The sequence below is a fragment of the Astatotilapia calliptera genome, chromosome 3 (assembly GCF_964374335.1).
Source record: "Astatotilapia calliptera chromosome 3, fAstCal68.1, whole genome shotgun sequence".
NCBI classification, from domain to species: domain Eukaryota; kingdom Metazoa; phylum Chordata; class Actinopteri; order Cichliformes; family Cichlidae; genus Astatotilapia; species Astatotilapia calliptera.
In genome coordinates, this window is record NC_137424.1 from 70,210,329 (window position 1) to 70,227,727 (window position 17,399).

The window sequence follows — 17,399 nt, forward strand, 5'->3', positions numbered from 1 at the left end:
TGCCTAAGCGCTCAACTAATTCACTAGGAGCGGCTTTCACAATTTCACACTCTCACAAATACACAAGATAAGCACGGGCTGGGAACACCAGGGTCAGGGCCGCGACAGCTGTCCGGCTACTCGCTCGTTCCACTCTCTCTCTCCCCCTCTCGGAGCTGTCAGAGCGGCCTTTTGAAGGTAGTCAACCGCTCCATGGTCCAATCAGTCGCTCACGGGAGGGAACTAGAAAAGTCTTAAGCACAGTACAGAAAACACAGACAGAAAACAGGCCACACATGGCCACAGCCGTAACACCCCCCTTCCCAAAATCAAAGACATCTCCTTGATAGATGTTTTGAACAGTTACTTTTAAAGGAAAACACGGGATAAGGCGTCTGCTAGCACGTTCTCAGTGCCCTTCTTATGACGGATTTCCAAATTGAAGTCCTGTAACAGGAGAGACCACCTCATTAGCCTTTGGTTCGAGTTCTGCATCCGCATGAGGAATACCAAGGGATTGTGGTCGGTATAAACTAGAGGTGTGGACTCGAGTCACATGACTTGGACTCGAGTCAGACTCGAGTCATTAATTTTATGACTTTAGACTTGACTTGAAAAAATGTTCTAAGACTTGTGACTTGACTTGGAATTTTACACCAATGACTTGGGACTTGAATTGGACTTGAACCGGTTTACTTGAAAAGACTTGATATTTCACCCCAAATATAAAATTTAACATGCATATTATATAGAGATTGAAAATGTGACGTCATTCAGGGGTAAAACCGCAAAGGATTCTGGGAACTCGTGGCAAGAGGTACTAGCGCACGCAGGCTTTCAATTGAAATCAGTCACACAGCGATAAAAAGAAACACAAAAATGTCAAGAAGCTGTTGTATTATTAACTGCAATAGCCGGTCGCATGACAGCCACGGAAAGCCGACGGGTAAAGAGATCGGTTGTTATCGGATTACGTCGTTGAAGAGAAATTGTTCGAGCCATGTTTCCGAAGTAACAAAGAGGCGACTGGATTGCAGCCATTCAAAGACAAAATATAACGTCCCAGAACCCTCCAGCTCACAGGTTAGTCTGCTCCAAGCATTTACACAAAGGTCAGTCTGCTGTTGTAGTTAATACGTCATTTTCATAACATAATTGGTGATATAGGTTACAAGCAAGTCTGGCGCTGAACAGAAATTGTCGCGCTATGCTCCTTTATTTATTGTGCATAAATAGTGAATTGTCCTGACACAATATTGCGTTTCGCTTCTGTTATTATGGTACAGTGACAAAAACATATACTTTTATTCACAGGATAAAACAGGTTTTTTGTATCACTAATTGCCCAGTACGATTACAGCATACAGTATTATTGTCACTGCTACATTTCTGTAACGCGTACCAGAAATTATTTCCACTACTAATTAATTACCGTTGAGCTTAAAGGTCCTATTAATAAACGGTTAAGGAATGTGTTTTTATGAAGACAATTTGTGAGACTGGTAAACTTATGATACGTACGATGGTCTTTCGTTCTACACGGTGCATTTCAAGGTCCTGTACCCATCCGTCGGTAAACTGTACCTGGGCTTGTTGCAGTGACCTGAAGTTACTATCGTGCCAAACTAGGTATCCCCGACAGAATTTGTTTCCCCTGTGTCGGGAGCACACGCTGGACTGTCCAAATCACGGACAAACAGTATCCCGCATTGTTGATTTTTAGTTTACAAACACTTCTTATAATGACTAACTACTCCTGACATTTTTGAGATCTTAGCTCTTTATACAACGAAGTTATAGTGGGATACAAATAATATCAGGCTGGTCCTGCCACAATTTGTTCCCCCTGTGTAAATCACGGACAAACAGTATCCCACATTGCTGATTTTTCGTTCACAAACACTTCTTATTATGACGCATTTCTCCTGAAACTTTGGAGGTTTTAGCTCTTTATATAATAAAGTTACAGGAGAATAAAAATAGTTATTAGCCAAAATGTTTATGGTTTATTAAAATAATCCCATCTGATACCCCATGAGCAATAAATATATAATTTTCTGTTGTAACCCTCAAACTGAATGGTAATGTAACGATACTAATTTTTCACAAAATGAAAACATCAGTACTTCCTGCGTGCTCCCAGCACAGGGGAAACAAATTCTGTCGGGGATACCTACTTTGGCACGACACCGGTCCCACAACCGCATTCAAGAATAACATGCAGCTTATCTCAGAACTGTCGGTGAAAATTATTCTTGGAGCTAGGTTTAATTGAGCTGCATTTTAAAGAGGTGCAATTTCACAATTTGTGTATATTTTCAACGACATACACCTCAAAATGTTGCAATGCGAACAGCAGAGAGAGAGCCTCTTTCTCAATCGTACTGTACCCCCGCTGATGGACATTAAATTTCTTTGAGAAATAGCCTATCGGGTGATCCACACCATGACGGTCTTCCTGTAGCAACACGGCACCTGCCCCGTTTGCACTGGCGTCCACCTCCAATTTAAAAGGGAGTGCAAAATCAGGGGCAGCCAGCACTGGCGCACTGCACAGGAGAGTCTTAACAGCCAGGAACGCACTCTGACACGCAGAGGTCCACACAAAAGATTTCAACACACTAGTGAGGCTAGTGAGGGGTGCGACCACTTCCGCAAAGTTTTGACAGAAACCTCGGTAGTAGCCCACCATGCCGAGGAAACGGCGAAGCTCACGCCTAGTCTGAGGGGCAGGAAAGTCCAGTATGGCCTGGATTTTGGCCAAGATAGGGCGCACTTGCCCCTGACCCACTTGTTTCCCTAAATACGTCACCATGGCTTTACCAAAGTCACACTTGGCAAGGTTGAGGGTGAGGGATGCCTTTTCCAAGCGATGGAACACATCATATCTCCATGTGTTCTGACCAGGTGTCTGAATAGACGACAATATCGTCTAAGTACACTTCACACTTGCAGACGCCGCCCAGCACGATATTCATGAGCCGTTGGAAAGTGGCGGGAGCATTGCGCAACCCGAAAGGCATGACAGTGTACTGGAGAAAATGGTCAGGAGTAACAAAAGCAGAGATTTCGGCCGCACGTGATGTTAGGGGAACCTGCCAGTAGCCCTTTAACAAATCCAGCTTAGTAACAAACGTCGCAGAACCGACCCTGTCAACACAATCCTCCATCCTGGGAAGAGGATAGGAGTCAGGTTTGGTGACGCTGTTCACCTTCCGAAAATCTGTACAAAACCGTGGGGTCTTGTCCGCTTTAGGCACTAGGAGACACGGGGAACTCCACGCACTAGAGCTAGGGACAGCAAGACAATTTTCCAACAGATAAGAGACTTCTGTCTGGAAAAGAGCACGTTTAGTGGGATTCACCCGGTAGGCATGCTGTTTGATTGGAGGATGGTCCCCCACATCAATATCATGCTCCAACACGGTGGTACAGGATGGAGTGTCCGAGAAAAGATTAGGATGATTCTCAATCAACCGACACACATCATTTCGAACATCACCATCTACCTCAGTTAAATGTGACCGCAAATCACGTAGGATTTTAGAGTTCCTAAGTTGTGCGCAACCCACAGTACCACCGAAAACCAAATCGTCATCCACAGGGTCATACCGAGTTTCAGAAACTGGCACCACAGTCGCAACTGTCGACACACCGCCAGCAAAGTAGGGCTTCATCATATTAATATGACATACACGACACTTTTTCCTTCGTTCTGGGGTGTCGATGACATAATCCGTGTCACTCAATTTCGCCTGCACCGTATACGGACCACTGAACTTGGCCTGAAGGGAAGATCCAGGGACCGGTAAAAGTGTTAAAACCTTATCACCAACCTCAAATTTCCTCTGCACAGCCTTCACATCAAACTTCCTCTTCATCCTACCTTGTGTTGCAATGAGAGCATCGCGTGCAATTGCGCATGCTTTATGCAAACGCTCTCTGAAAGAGCTCACATAGTCTAACACATTTTCCTTAGGAGCAACAGTGTCAGACAGGAAGTTCTCCTTAAGCAACCGCAAGGGGCCACGCACTGTGTGACCGAACACCAGCTCAGCAGGGCTAAATCCTAACGACTCCTGCACACTTTCTCTCACTGCTAAAAGAAGCAGCGGCAACCCCTCATCCCACTCCTTTTGAGACTCAAGGCAAAATTTCCGCATCATCGATTTCAATGTCTGATGAAACCACTCGAGCGCACCTTGCGACTCCGGATGATAGGCACTAGATTTCCGATGTTTAATGCCAAGTGACTGCACAACTTGAGCAAAAATCTTAGACATGAAATTAGAGCCTTGGTCAGTTTGAACAGCTTTTGGTAAACCAAAGATAGAGAAGAAGTTCACCAATGCCTTAACAACTGGTTTCACCTTAAGGGTGCGCAATGGAATTGCCTCGGGAAAACGGGTAGCAACACACATCAGAGTCAAGAGGTACTGGTGACCCGATTTTGTTTTAGGGAGTGGACCAACGCAGTCGATGAGGATGTGTTCAAAAGGTTCCCCCAAAACTGGAATAGGGTGTAAGGGAGCGGGTGGAATGACTTGGTTAGGCTTACCACTAATCTGACAGGTGTGACAAGAACGACAATACTTAGCAACGTCATTCTTCAATCCTGGCCAAAAGAAATGACGCAGAATGCGGTGATAGGTTTTCCTAATACCTAAATGTCCAGAAAAACTGTCATGGGCAAGACTAAAAACTTTGGGTCGGTACTGTTGAGGCACCAGAACCTGTTTAAACACATTCCAACCCAAGTCACCAGCTGTAGGCGGATACCAGGTACGCATCAACACGTCATCCTCGACACTATAAACACGAGGGTACTGGTCGCTAGAGTTGGCAGCGGAAAAACAACTCACAAGAGTCGGGTCACTCTGCTGTGCCAAAACCAAATCCTTTTTGTTGATTTCCAAAGACAGTTGAGGTGTCACTGATGGGCTAACAGACAGCATCGCCTCAGAGTCGCCCGTCAGTGGAACACGGGTTTCAGATTCAGACTCCGGCCCACCACCAGCACAGAGAAAAGAATCAGATAAATCCACGTCACCGTACTTGTGCCTATGCGCACGAGTTACCGCGCAAGCAGGAAAAACAGAGGAGGAACGCTCCTCAGCGACAGGGTTAGATAACAAAGTATCAGGCAAAGGTTTCGGGATGGCACCAGCAGCCTCCGCCCCCACTGCCGTCTCAAAACTCCCAGACCCACTCGGCGAGGTTTTTTTGTCCCTCAAACACTCCCCTGTCCACCAGTCTCTCCACCAAACACTGTTTAATTTCCGCCTTCTTGGCATGCAACGGAACATCCACCCTGAATAAGTTAGCCACTACCAACAAATCTGCTTTTGTGCACCGCTCCAACTTTTCAATGGAAGGGTGTTGCGCAAAATCATCCATGTCAAACGACATCACGAGCAAAGCAACAAAGAAAAACACAACTCTGCAGACAATCAACCACATCCGCGCAACAGAGCCACAATTATAACAGCCCCATTGCATCCAGAGACTTCAGGACTTTGGTTCAAATATTAACATCACCAATTTCCTTTTAACCTCATCTGGCCTCAACAAAATTTACAGACTGGTCGTGTTGTGACTTTTAGTCCATTTTTTGCCCAGAGAACATCAGCAGTGCTTTAGAGGAATAGAAGTCCAAAATTTCAATAAATCCAAAATGCAGCTCAGATTAGACAAAGATTCAATTTCAGGTGAATTATATATTTACAACAAAAGTCACCTCAAGGTCAGTTTGCTACCTTGTGCTCCTCAGTGCACACACAACATTTTAGCAGGATTAGCAGGATACATTTGAGAGTTTAACTCAACAGAACAAACTTCCTTTGACACAGTTGTTTGTTTCTTTTCAGGCTTCTTAAAGTTTAAAACCACAGCAGCAGCTTCCTGTTTTTGATTTCAGTTAGCTTCAGTCTGATGCCTATTCTCACCACAGAGTGCCCTGCTTTAGCTAACAATAGCGTTCATTACGAGAAAGTGTTTGCTTTGTCCTCCGTGGTAAAGTGCATCAGCCTGCATCAAAAAAGGCTTTGTGGTCGTCCATGTTCTCCTTTCACACGAACGCCCGCCAGTTCTTTGCTGGTTCACAGCTATGATCTTAAGAAGTAGAAAAAAAACTTTGAAAACCTGCTGCTATTTCTAAAAGTTATATAAAGATCATTATTTCATCTTTTCATGAAGCTACATAAACAAAAATAACATTTTTTGCCTTTTTGTGCTTTATTATGCAGAGGATGATTCGGCTTTAGTTTACTCAATAGTGAGAAAAAAACCTGGCAGTTATGGACAAACAACCATCAGCCCAAAGACGACCACAGGTACAGCTTTTCTTTATCTTCATCTTTAGGCAGACATTTCATTTCCTGTCATATAGCTCATGTTCCAGAGGTAAATGTTCACACTGAACATGACCAGAGTTTCTAATAATGGGGTCAGTTTATGTGCAATGCCTGTGAGTCAAAAGCTCAGGTAGAGGGTGACGGTTTTTATAGTTCTTTAATTTAATTGTAAAACAAACCTAACACTTCTATTTTCTATTTATGCTTCCAAGCTACTTCCTGCTGTAGTGCAAATGAAGAGCACTCATTATCGTTATTATTTAGCTTCGTCCATTTGTCCAATCCGGCCAGCTGCCACCTGGTGTGAGCTAATGGTAGCTAATGGGGTGTGAAACATCCAAATTTATGAATATTTGGCTGAAGTCCCAGTTATGACTACTCTATCCCATTAAGATATTTGCATTAAGTGTAACAGTGCTTTTTAGGAAGACTGCACTTTTCACAATAGCAAACTCAAATAAGGAAGCAGAACATTTGCACGAGAGATTCACATTGTGATTTGCAGCTGATGTGGTTTTCAGCAAAGCCAGGACTGTGTTTGAGGGACAGAATCATATTTACTTCTGTTTGATCTGTGTTTGTCTTCACACTTTAAACCAGAGTCAGACGTTATCTACGCTTCAGTGAAGTGATGCGAAATTGAAAACTACTTTGGATGGACATCATCAACCACCAGTCCAACCACTGATGCACACTGCTCGCCTCTAACTGCTCCCTGCAGCACCTCAGACCACAGTACCTCCGCTTTATTTTCATATGTTTCCTGTGTTTTTGTCACTTAGAAAACCACATCATATTTTCAAAATTGTTTCTTCCTCCATAATCTTCAGGAACAATATAAATATTTAGATATGTATTTATGTCCTCAATAAGTTTAGTGATATTTATATTTATTTGTGTTTGATGTTCAGTTTTATGAAGATCAATAAAGTTTTGATCCACTTTGGTTTTCTCACCTGGTTAAGTGGGTTTCACGACAATTTCACATGAAAAAGTTGACTTCATTAACTTCACTAAGTGTACATGCCTGCTTTCAGTGGAAAAAAAACAATGCAGACTAAAACCAGCATGGCCCTAGCTGTAATCTTCAAATAAATGTTTCAATACAGGATGTGTGTGTTTAAGACTATTTCACCCAGAAACCAACCAGCAGCTAGCATTGCAAAAATCCTGAAAAGTTTCTTGTAGCAGCTTCTCAAGAGAGCTGAAAGTGTTTCAGTTTCTGATAAAATGCAGAAAATATGACTCAGACTGGACCTTGCTCTGGATAATAGCCCCTAAACCAGTAAAGAGGCCGGTCTGATAACCTAAGTGTAGCTTGGAATGGGCATGATTTACATTTAAAGTCTTCTCCCATCTATTGGTATAAATGGGTGTTACATCTGCCTTGTGAATAATACGTTTGACCTCTAAAAGTTGTCTGCTGGTTGGGTATGACTTAGTTTTTAGGGTCAGGTTGCATTTTACTTAGAACCTAAATAGGAGTTTCAGAAACTATCACAGTTCTGTTATAAAATATTCATTTGAATATGACAAATCCATTAAACTTTCATAAATGGATAGGTGAGGACAGTTCATTGGCAATCGAGTGGATATCTGCAGAAGTTACTTCAGCAAAGTGGAGGATCTCTGGATCCCCAGGAGAACCTGGAAATCTTTCGGAGCAACCCGACTAACTCTCCCAGTTCGATTCTAATGGTAGTTCCACACACCCATGTAGCATTGACTACTTGGATGCCCAGACAAAATACACACAGAACAATGAGAAAACCCAATTGTCTATCAAGAGACAAAATAGAAGATGGACCTAGCAAACAGATTCATAAGAGAAATCAATTGTGAATGGTCTAAAATAACAACTTTCCATAGTCTGCGTATAAGTTTGGTGGAAAAAACAGATGCAAACGAGCACTAGCGGGTTAGACAAAGAGATTACTTGGTTAAGCACAAAAGAGCTAATGATCTGAACTCTGCAGCTGGAATAGGAAAGGTATACTGGTCTCACCGCGGGAGACTCATTTCACTATCACAGAGTCCACAAGAAAACCAAATGAAAAATACGTCCAGATGTGAGTCAGAGGGACTTCAGAGAAGCTTCAAATAGAGTCTGTGCACCCCTACAGAACACTCTGAGAGGCAACACAGGCTCTGAGTCTCATATATGCCGAGGGGAGCAGCTGCTTTCCAAGACATGCCTCAGAAGACAACTGGGAAAAGGAAATCCACTAGCTGGTTAAAAAACGGTTCCTCTTGAGGAAATCAATATGGTGATCTTGGAACACACAACATGCACCTGACCCAAACAAAGTATGTTTAAGAACTGCCTTATGCTTGTGAATGAGCTATAGAGGCTTATGGTAATAGTTTGGTATCCTCAGACCATACCATGCAACATCTTAATTTCAAGGGAGCAAAACTCCCAAGTAGGGATGGGTACCGGTATCCGGTGCCATGATGGCACTGGTTCTGACATAAACGGTAGTAACCAGACCGAAAAGCAGCGCACATTTCGGTGCTTTATTTCGGTGCTTTTTTTTCCCCGAGATGTGATACACTTTGAATTCTAGCCAATCGTTTTACGTTTCCGAGGATAGTAGGCGGGCCCAGGCAGGGCTGGACTGGGACAAATAATCAGCCCGGGCATTTTGACTAGAGACCGGCCCACCAAAAATGTGACGTCATTCAGGGGTAAAACCGCAAAGGATTCTAGGAACTTGTGGCAAGAGGTACTAGCGCATGCAGGCTTTCAATTGAACTCAGTTACACAGCGATAAAAAGAAACACAAAAAATGGCAAGAAGCTGTTGTATTATTAACCGCAATAGCCAATGTTGTGCCAAAAAGTGATTGCCTGCCAAAAACTGTTTTCCGGTATTTGCCAAAAACTGATTGCTCGTATTTAAATTGCTATAAGTAACTTGTTGGGCTATAATATGTGAAACATATGTCAAATGCATCCCTCACGGATGACATAAAGTCATCTCTCCATCTCTCTCTGCTGCTCTTCTGTCTCCTCTGTCACAGACTTCTCCACTTTTGATGATAAATCAGCCTGGTGCAACATGTAAGGATTGGCACAATTTGTTAACATTTTGAGGAGTTTGAGAAACTAACCTAAAGCATAAAATAAAATTTACTATCAGTAACTTCATAGCACCCGCCCAGCAGTATATAAACTCCGTCATGCTAGCTAGTACGCAGTACCAGTTATTCTAAGCGACTGTAAAAAGTCAGCACAACGAAAACAAACTACAACTAAACTTGGTTTATATCTGACACAGATAGACAGCAGGTCATAACTTCTTACCTGAAGTTCAGTTCCTCTGCCACTATGACCGGCGGCCGCCTCGGGTCTCTCCTCCTCTTGCCTCCCCTTTCCCTCATCCACCTGCTGGCCTCCATCACTTGCTGATGTTGCTAAATCTGTGGAAGCTATGCCATAGCTACCGCCAAACAATTCACTTATTTTTACACATTTGGCAGCGTCTGCCTGAAGGGTTTGTTTCTTTTTGGCCCTAATTTTTTCTGCACCTCCTTTCCTTTTTTGTTCTCCATTTTCTTTAGTTCGTCTATAAGATTGCTAAACAAGGGGGAGGGTGCATCCGACCTCCTCGGCTGTAATTGGTCCAGCCCAGAGTCGATCATGACAAATTGGCCAATCCAACACCTTTCATTATTTATACCCTTCTAAAAAGACCAAAAATCGATCGGCCCATAAAAACAAAAAATCGCCAGCGGCCCACCGGGCAAATGCCCTATATGCCCGATGGCCAGTCCAGCTATGGGCCCAGGTACGTACGTTCTTTTAGAGCAGAGCTACAGATTAAAAAATGCCCAAGGCGAAGCGGTCAAAAGTCTGGCTGTACTTCACAGCAAAAGATGCAAACTCAGCAGCCTGCAACAAGTGCTTTAAGCTGATACTGTGATACTGTCAAAGGAGGTAACACCTCAAATCCGATGAAACACCTGGCGACGCATAGCGGGTTTTTTTTTTTAAAGCCGAGAAATGCGCCGTATAGCTTGCTGCGAGACCTCACACCGAGCACATCTACTGCGGGTGTGGTGCCTGTTATCGGACCTGGAGTTAGCAACATCCCCCAAAATCCCGAAGAGGAGAGTCCTGGCCCCTAGCCCTGCCAGTGTAGCAGAAATGATGACGGATGATGATGGCAGCAACAGCCGTTCTTCTCTGCGTGAGTAGCTTAATGTTGTTCGTGTGTAATTTACGTTGAGTAGGCTAACCACGTTACTACATTAATGCATGTAAGGTGAACTAGCAAACACCGTCGTAGTTACATGTGGCTGTCTTCTTGTTTGATGGCAGATACTCCCTTCACCCTGGCCAAAAAGGCTAAACTGACCAAAGAAAAAGTGGAAACCAGCTAAACATGAGAGGTTTTTGGACAAAGTTTGTGTTTTTTCCATTGTTTAAGCACTGCTTCCAGACAAGAGTGATACCATATATGGCCCATAGCTGCAGAAAAGGCTAACTTTGTTATCTTTTTACAAAAAAACAGCTGAACATGAGAGGTTTTTGGACCAATTTTGTGTTCTTCATTCTTTAAGCACCGGTTTGAGCACCGTTTGAGCACCGGCACCGTTTCAAAAGTACCGGTTTGGCACCGGTATCGGATAAAACCTAAACGATACCCATCCCTACTCCCAAGACTTTTTTTTTTCAGTTTAGAGGCATTTCCTTGCTGAATATGTAGGGGGAAAAAAATCAGTTTCTCCATCTTGGATAAATGTATGACCAGCTGATAAGCTGTCAGAAAGCAGGCATCCTGGAATATCCTGGCTCCATGGAATAATCTGCAGTGATCTGGGAGTTAATCCAGACAGTGAAGTGCAGCAAAGCAGATCTGTACGCTGCTTGGTTAGACCTTGCCTTTGGCTCTATCCTCCATAAGCACATCACAAGATGCCATTGCTACAACGCTCCACACCACCATCTCTCACCTGGAAGTGCAGGGCCGTTACGCCAGGCTGCTCTTTGTTGACTTTAGCTCTGCTTTCAATATGATACTCCCGGACAGACTAATAGATAAACTGCTGGAAATTGGACTTCCTTCCACCACCTGCCGCTGGATCAGAGACTTCCTCTCAGACCGTGTACAGAGAGTTAGAGTGGGGCCTCATCTTTCCTCAGCCCTCAGCCTCAACACCGGCTCTCCACAAGGCTGTGTACTGAGTCCCCTACTGTACACTCTGTACACACATGACTGTGTTAGTTCCCACCCAGACAACACAGTCATCAAGTTTGCAGATGATACCACTGTGGTGGGGCTCATCTCAGGGGGAGATGAGACTGCATACAGAGCTGAAGTTCAGAGGCTGTCAGATTGGTGTGCAGACAACAACCTGGACCTCAATACCACCAAAACAAAAGAACTGGTAGTTGACTTCAGAAGGAGGAAGTCCGAGCTGCAGCCTGTCAGCATCAACGGGGAGTGCGTGGAAAGGGTCTCCAGTTTCAAGTTTCTGGGTGTGCACATAGACACAGACCTCCAATGGAGCTCTAACACCTCTGCGGTCTTAAAGAAGGCCCAACAGCGTCTCCACTTTCTGAGAATCCTCAGAAAAATGGACCTGAAGAAGGAGCTGCTGACCGTCTTCTACCGCTGCTCCATTGAAAGTGTGCTGACATATTGCATCGGTGTGTGGTTCTCCAGCTGCACCACAGCACACAGAAAGGCACTCCAGAGGGTCATCAACATGGCCCAAAAAATCATTGGACATCCTCTTCCCTCCCTGAAGGACCTGTACAGCACTCGCTGTCTCAAGAGGGCACGCAGCATCCTACGGGACTGCACACACCCAGGACACCGGGTGTTTAAGCTGCTGCCGTCTGGCAGGAGGTTCAGGCTGCTGAGGTCCCGAACAAATAGACTCAAGGACAGCTTTTACAACAGGGCAATAGCCCTGATCAATGTAAATAGCTGACCTGACTGGATACCTCCCTGGACTTTTTAGGGGGAGGTAACAATGTTTAAAACGATAACAATAATATTTATATTTATAACAAGGTGCAATAATAATTAATGTGCAATAATAACAGTGTGCAATACACATACACTTATTCTTCTTTTTTATACTAAGTTAATATACTGTGTTGTGTTGTTTGTTACGTTGTGATGTGTCATATCGTGTCGTGTTGTGTTATATGTAGTGCCGACGTAGGACAGTTTTTCCAATTTCATTGTACTACTGTACTATGTATGACTGTGCAATGACAATAAAGAGTTATCTTATCTTATCTTACATATACACTTGATGATTTCCACCATGACTTTAGAACCTGTTACCAAACTGCTGTAATAACCTGCTCATCTACTGCACAATGTGGGAACTTACCACACCTTGACACAGACTCACAAGAAGATGATGAAGATTTTATATGATGCTCTTCTTCTTTGTCTTCTTTCAGGTGCTCCTTTTAGCAGTCACCACAGCAGATCAAACGTCTACATGCCTTCCTTTACTTTCCATTAATTTTGTATGCATATTCCTCATTTCCTCCTGCCTTGCAGCTTTATTTTTAAAATTCTTCATCCAGTATATCTACTCTCGATCCTCTGCAGATGTTTAGACCATCTGTGGTCTGCAGATGCTACCTCTGCTGAGGCTACAGTCGGTATTATATAGTGTTCAGATTCAGATCATCTAAGTCATTTAGACTCTTTTTCTCCAATTGATCTTTCTGAGTTAACTTCAATAATTACTTCCTCCAAACCATCAACGTATCTTTTAGACCCCATTCCTACAAAACTGCTCAAAGAAGTCCTGCCATTAATTAATGCTTCAATCTTAAATATGATCAACCTATCTCTAATGATCGGCTATGTACCACAGGCCTTCAAGCTAGCTGTAGTTTAACCTTTACTCAAAAAGCATCTCTAGACCCAGCAGTCTTAGCTAATTATAGGCCAATCTCCAACCTTCCTTGAAAGAGTAGTTGTCAAACAGCTAACAGATCATCTGCAGAGGAATGGTTTATTTGAAGAGTTTCAGTCAGGTTTCAGAGCTCATCACAGCACAGAAACAGCTTTAATGAAGGTTACAAATGATCTTCTTATGGCCTCTGACAGTGGACTCATCTCTGTGCTTGTCCTGCTAGACCTTAGCGTTCAATACTGTTGACCATAATATCCTATTAGAGCGATTAGAGCATGCTGTAGGTATTACAGGTACTGTGCTGCAGTGGTTTGTATCATATATATCTAATAGACTCCAATTTGTTCATGTAAATGGAGAGTCCTCTTCACACACTGAGGTTAATTATGGAGTTCCACAGGGTTCAGTGCTAGGACCAATTCTGTTTAACTGCAGGAATGTCTTAAAGACATAAAGACCTGGATGGCCGCTAACTTTCTGCTTCTTAATTCAGATAAAACTGAGGTTATTGTACTCGGCCCTGAAAATCTTAGAAATATTGTATCTAACCAGATTCTTACTCTGGATGGCATTACCTTGGCCTCCAGTAACGCTGTGACACTGAAAAACTAGTTCATGCATTTATTCCTTCCAGGCTGGACTACTGCAATTCATTATTATCAGGATGTCCAAAAAGCTCACTGAAAAGCCTTCAGTTAATCCAAAATGCTGCAGCAAGAGTCCTGACAGGGACTAGAAAGAGAGAGCATATTTCTCCTGTTTTGACTTCCCTTCAAATCCAGAATTGAATTCAAAATCCTCACATACACACTATACACTATTTACGTTCCCATTTTGCCCCAAAATGCCATGTTGCAATTAGGAATGGGTACCGATATCCGGTGCCATTACAAATCTGATGAAACACAAAATCTGATGGCTTTCTTTTGGAAAAGTTTCACTACTGTAGGCAAAAATCCTGAAATTTATTCATTTAAACTTCATCAAATTGTTATAAACATTTTCAAATGTGTTTGATCAAATATGTAGACAGAGTAGAGTGACCATATTGCTGTTAGCAGATTGTTACTCTTTGACTGATGAAAGGATTTTAAATTTAAATTGCTTCAATCTGAATAATATTCAGAGTGTAACACTTAGTAATTTATAATGAAAACAGAGAGATTAAGTGTTTCAGTGTCTCATAAACTCCAAACTTATCAACACGTGGCTCTTACTGACTCATACCTTCTGAACCAGCACACACACATTCAAAGTCTGCTACCATCCACTGGTCAAACTGGGTATTACATCAGGGCAGCAAAGGTTCAGCACAGCAAACAGGAGCGATTATATATCTCATCTGTCCTGGGAGTGGTTCAGGATCACATTTAAAGTCTGCTTTTAGAGTATTGAAAGTTGAAGAAAAAACAAATTCCAAACTTCAAAGTAAAATGTGCTCAAAAGATGGTCAGGACAATGATTACAGAAAGCTTTTATTTATTTATTTATTTGTTTATTTATATCAGTCAAAGTCCTTAAGCAATGGAAGGAAATTTAATAAAAAGAAGAGTTGCACTGTAAACGCATGAAAAAGTGTTGACACTGATGATGAAACTTCTTATGAATAAACATCTCAGATAAGATATTTAACATGTAATTAGATGTTTGCAAAAGCACAAGGTGCCTCATACTTCTTAACAACTCTACTGTACTTTATAAATTACCCGTTTAAATTTTAATTGGGCTTACAGATTGTATTATTAAGGGCCTGGCTTTAACTGACAGGTGGATGATGACATCAGCTATTTGGAGTCCCTGGACGTGACCTTGGCACATTGGAGCATTTTTAATGAAATTATCTGACCAATAACATGGCTGCTGTGTTTAACTTTACCAACAGGTGGTTCAAGACGTCTGAGCTCCAGTTTTGGTGAAATTTGAGGATTTTATTTGAATATTAGAGCACCAGTTACCAGGTTCCTGTGCGATGGATTAACTGTAATGTAAAGGCCTGTTTAACTGCAATCCTTCACCTGTTACACCCGTCGCACAGTCAGGTTATCATAAACGTGTCGTTTGTCACATAAAAAAACAAAACTATAATACATTTCCTCCCTGGGATGTCGTACTCTTGGGTTGCTGTGTATAACCAGCTGTTTACGGCCCTGCTTTTTTGTCACCAATATCCAGTGTCATTTGAAATACAACTACAGCGCTCCACCAACGCTCGCTGGGTCAGTAGTTTCCTGCTTCACAGTCCAGTGGTGCTCGGTGGTGTGTTTGTTGTTTCCACCATCAGCAGGAGTTTTCTTAGATGTGTGCAAAGGATCAAACTTTTGTGGACGTATCCAAAAGTAACTGTGTTTTTTCTAAATTGCCACTGGAGGCTGACTCACTGCCAGAGCTGCTATTGTTGTACCTGCCAGGAAATGTGAATATATACTTAAAAAATATCTGCAGTGGTATTATCGTGACTTATTTGCCCTAGCAGCTACATCCATCTGTTATATACAGTCTCTGGGGACCGCCCAGCGTTTGGTGCCAGTCTCAAGTGTCTGACAGAGGAACAGCAGTTTCTGTTGGTGCCATCATTTATTATTTCATCAGATTTCATTAACAGACATCTAAACATCTTACTGGATTGCCGCTGTTAACCAGATGACACTCTCTGCTGCAGGAGTGGTTGCCACAGGTCAGAGGTCGTCCGCAGGGTCGCTTGCAGGAGAAACGACCCTGACGATGACACGGCACCGGGCTGACCTGCCGAGCACAAACAGAGTTCAGCACAGACCCTCCATCATTATGTCATCATCTGATGACCTCGTCTGGAGGTGAACGAGCGCCTGTATATGAGTGTGTTAAATACCAAACGACTAAATGAGATGAAATGCAAGAGAATTAAAAGAGCGAGAGAGATACAGAGAAGGACAAAGCAGATGAATAGAAGGAGGAAGGAGGAGGTCAGAAGGACAAACTAATAATGAACGGCGTTTTGAACGAAGGAACATGATGGAAAGAAAAACATTAAGGAGGGGAAGGACGGTGGGAAAGTAGCACAGATAAAAAGAGGCGTGCAGGGAGGAAGTAATAAATCTACAAAGACAGATACGTGGGCATTTAACTTGTATGTTTGCTGAACGTCTGATATTTAATAACAATAAGGATTCTGATTTTGATGCCTGTCTCGTCCTTACAATAGAAACTGTTCTGAGGTACAGTCTTACAGGCTCCTATCTGAACTCTCAGCAAATGAGTTCAGTGGTTTTGGTAGTAAACCTGAAAGACAGAAATCAGATTATAGGATTTGTATTGTTGTTTATTTGTATTAGAGCCTGTTTAGAGCTCTGGGTAGCTCCCCAGCTGGGTCTAGACTGAGTCTAGAGAGTATTTTAAATTCAGGGAATTTAAAATAGAAAGTAGCTCGTCCACAGAAGGACTGGTAGCTCCCCTTACGATAAGGCAAGGCAAGGCAAGGCAAGTTTATTTGTATAGCACAATTCAACAACAAGGTGATTCAAAGTGCTTTACAGAGACATTAGAAACAAGAACAAATAAAAAGCATGATTTAAAATTGAATAAAACAAGCAAATAAACTAACTAACTAATTAACAAACAAACAAACAACAGTATATAAAATCAAAACAGATAAAATCAGAACAGTAGATAAAATCAGTAGTTAAATGTAAGTTTTGAAATTTAAGCTTAAAGTGTGGATTTGGTGCTTTATTCAAATGCAGCTGAGAACAGGTGAGTCTTCAACCTGGATTTAAATAAACTGAGTGTTTCAGCTGATCTGAGGCTTTCTGGGAGTTTGTTCCAGATATAAGGAGCATAAAAGCTGAATGCAGCTTCTCCGTGTCTGGTTCTGACTCTGGGAACTGATAAAAGACCGGATCCAGATGACCTGAGGGATCTGGATGGTTCATACTGGGTCAGGAGGTCATTGATGTATTTTGGTCCTAAACCATTCAGAGCTTTATAGGCCAGCATCAGAGCTTTAAAGTCTATCCTCTGACGGACAGGCAGCCAGTGTAAAGACCTCAGAGCTGGACTGATGTGGTCCACTTTTTTGGTCTTAGTGAGGACTCGAGCAGCAGAGTTCTGAATGAGCTGTAGTTGTCTGACTGATTTTTTAGGTAGACCTGTAAAGATGCTGTTACAGTAATCAAGCCTACTAAAGATGAATGCATGG

General features: G+C 42.6%; 1 protein-coding gene and 1 long non-coding RNA gene across 2 annotated transcripts in view; both read left to right on the forward strand.

Moving 5' to 3' along the window:
* The window catches only part of LOC113018014 (uncharacterized), a 41,021-nt gene extending 33,750 nt beyond the window's left edge, over window positions 1-7,271 (forward strand). Inside the window, exons 4-5 of the long non-coding RNA XR_013906455.1 lie at window positions 6,225-6,311; window positions 6,933-7,271. This is a non-coding gene — a long non-coding RNA (uncharacterized LOC113018014). The remainder of the gene's footprint in view (window positions 1-6,224; window positions 6,312-6,932) is intronic.
* Window positions 1-17,399, forward strand: part of LOC113018484 (cell surface A33 antigen-like) — a 122,970-nt gene that overhangs the window by 89,106 nt on the left and 16,465 nt on the right. The window lies entirely within an intron of this gene.